The sequence below is a fragment of the Garra rufa genome, chromosome 20 (genome assembly GCF_049309525.1).
Source record: "Garra rufa chromosome 20, GarRuf1.0, whole genome shotgun sequence".
Taxonomy (NCBI): Eukaryota; Metazoa; Chordata; class Actinopteri; order Cypriniformes; family Cyprinidae; genus Garra; species Garra rufa.
Window position 1 is genome coordinate 23,597,694 of NC_133380.1, and position 2,965 is coordinate 23,600,658.

At 36.8% G+C, this 2,965-nt stretch overlaps 1 long non-coding RNA gene across 1 annotated transcript; it reads right to left on the minus strand.

The window, feature by feature from the left end:
- Positions 1–5: 5 nt before the first annotated feature.
- Positions 6–2,456, minus strand: LOC141294247 (uncharacterized). Its single transcript, XR_012340910.1, has 3 exons — positions 2,201–2,456; positions 1,932–2,121; positions 6–970 (listed from the first exon to the last, which is right to left on the minus strand). It is a non-coding gene; the product is annotated as an uncharacterized lncRNA (long non-coding RNA).
- Positions 2,457–2,965: the final 509 nt, after the last annotated feature.

Genomic DNA, 2,965 nt, shown 5'->3' on the forward strand with positions numbered 1-2,965 from the left:
CCACTTTCACTTGGCCCAAATACAGCAGTGAATTACGGTACATGACTGGACCAGGTCTGGATTCCAGACAAGGGCCACACATGGGCCATAACTGGCCCAAGTCTCAGCCAAGTAAATTAACTATAACTGGCCCTGAATTGGGCCAGATCAAAATGTAACATTTGAACCAAAACACAGCCTTAAGTAAACCATATCAACACCAGTGTTTAACCAGAATGCCCAAAACTGAGCCACACCTAAGCCTGATCTACAGGTGAACTAAACCTGGCAGCCAAAATATGGGCCATAAAAAGGCCATGAGAGATCAATATCTCTGCCACCTGTGTGACCATAGCTGGCTCTATTCTGGTCCTATATGCTGGACCAGATGGGTTCCACATGTCAGCCATAACCTCCTAGATAAATAATCACAACAAAGACAGTATTCTTAACAAATGTTTAATCATGTTAACATCAAAGCATTGACACCTGACATTTTAAAGTTGTTCAAATGAAGTAAGTAGAAGTTCTGTGCCATGTTTTAGTTCATGAAGTTATATTTTAAATGTAACACTTGATCATCCATGTTTCTGATCATGAAGTTTCATGCTTTGTCTAAAGCTTGACTGTCCATGTTTCTGATTAGGAACAAAATTTACTTGACATACACTTGAACATCCATGTTTCTACTCATCGAGTTTCACTTCACATAACACTTGAGCGTCCAGGTTTATGGTCAGGAAGTAGCACTCTTCAAATGACTCTGAAACATTCATGATTATGTTAATGAACAAGTTGCACTCTGAACAGAGCCTTGGAACATCCATTCCTAAAGTCTGTTAACTAGTCGTACTCTCCTCACACACTCTATTCTTCATCCTCTCTTTTCGGCCACCATCTCTGTCTGGGGCGAGATATAGCCATCTTTTAATGATGGCATGAATTAATTTTTCTTTGGCCTCAGATGTCAGACAGTTGCACCTCACAGCCGCTGAAAAACACAAGCACACATGGTGTATAATTAGCTTTTGCATCAGGTAACAGGTAACATGGCTATTGGATAAAATACAATATTACCACAAAAACTGAACCAATGACCTTTAGACAAACATTCTGTATTGTCTTTTACCATCTACCCATCTTCCAGTTAATTATCGTTTCTTACTTCCCCCAGCCCTTCATCGTTTAGATTTTCTGAAATAGCCCAAATTCTGACTGTCTACTATGGGTAAAAGATAATTTTACACATCTCAGGAACACACTACCACTTAGCTTAAAATGACTGTGTGAAATATGTATAGATTAATTCTACTTGGGATTTTGTTTATTTTTACTTCTTTTAAATTCAGTGTATGTTTTTGTTATGCAACCTTGAGCTTGTGTTGAGGTACTATATACATAAAACGTTCTCTCTCTCCTTCATTTTCTAAATCTCTTATAGAGTGCATTCATGCTTTAAGCATTTAAATAAAGAGAGATATAAAAAATTGTGATGACAATCTCCACAACAAAAAACATTTTTGAAAACTGGACAAAAAGACAAAAGGTACAAGACTGTGTACTTAAAGGCTTTAGAAATAACTGCAGTCCCATGAAGCACTATATAATCAAATTAAAAACAGCAGTGATAGTGTACTTTTTCCACAAAGAATTGAGGAAAAAAGTGGAATATACATAAAAGTGGAAAAGACGCAACACTTATTTGTACATTACTTGTCACATCCTGATGTCACATGTCTTTACAGAATTTTTATGTGTGTGTGTGTGTGTGTGTGTGTGTGTGTGTGTGTGTGTGTGTGTGTGTGTGTGTGTGTGTGTGTGTGTGTGTGTGTGAGCATGCACAGATTGCAAAAATCACTGGCAATGTGAATTAATCAAAATCAGATGATCCTGAGGCTAATCCCATGACACACTATCAGTGCATTCTGAAAAGGGCTAGACAATATACTCACAACTTTGGTAACTGGATGTTTGCTGGATGTCCCAGGTGTAGTGTGGCTCATGGAGCCTTGAAGGTTCAGAGTGCCCTGGATATCCCTACGTTTGTGGGGTGGTCTTCTGACCTCGACGTTGGCATGCCTTAAAAGGGCCTCAGTGCTTGATTTACAGCTCTCAGAGAGAACATGATGCCAGGCATACCTCCTGCAACATACAAAATATCTTAGTCCTTTAACAGCTGTAATAAAATGCACTGTAATTAAAAAAAGCTGACACTTCTTACTTGTTTTTGACTTGGTTCCTTAAATGCCTTCCATCTCATCATTAGGGATGTCAGGAACACTGTGGAAGAGCTTAGGGTCTAATTTGGCTTTCCAGGGTCTAATTTGTTGTGCTGTCTAGGAATATTTGGAGCATCAGGTATGGAATACATTCTGCTTAAAAGTACAAAATCTATTGGTCATTTATCTGCTGTGATAAAATACATTATTATTTTAAAAAGCAGAAGCTTTTTACCCTTCTCTTAAATTTTGGTTAATGTAGGCGTTCTTCTGTCTCATTATTATCAGCATCATCAGCATCTTCTCCGGGGAAAAGAATGTTCTTAGGTCTAACACATTTACCAATTCCAAGATATACTTTTATTTGTAAATGTGGTGCGAAACATTAATATAAACAAACAATCTAACCAAACCCCTACTTTCTTTTTCTTTGAAATTGGTGAGTTCCTTCCATCGGTCTGATCAATGTCTGTGTGATCAACAGCTAGAGGTAGTTTACGTCTAGCTTTCTTGTAGTCATCTGGAAAAGTAGCATAACAAAAAGAAGAAATTTAAAAAGTAAAACAGTGATTTTAAATATTACTATTAATTCTGGCCCTATGGGGCTATGAAGCAGACAAAATATCTATAACTATTCTTTTTAGAACATTTCATATATGCTGGATAAAATGTTAGTCATGTTGTAATTTAAAATGTGCACATTATTGATTATGTTTAAACATACAACAAATCAAATTACTTTTTGTTTGCATATTTTAAACATAAAA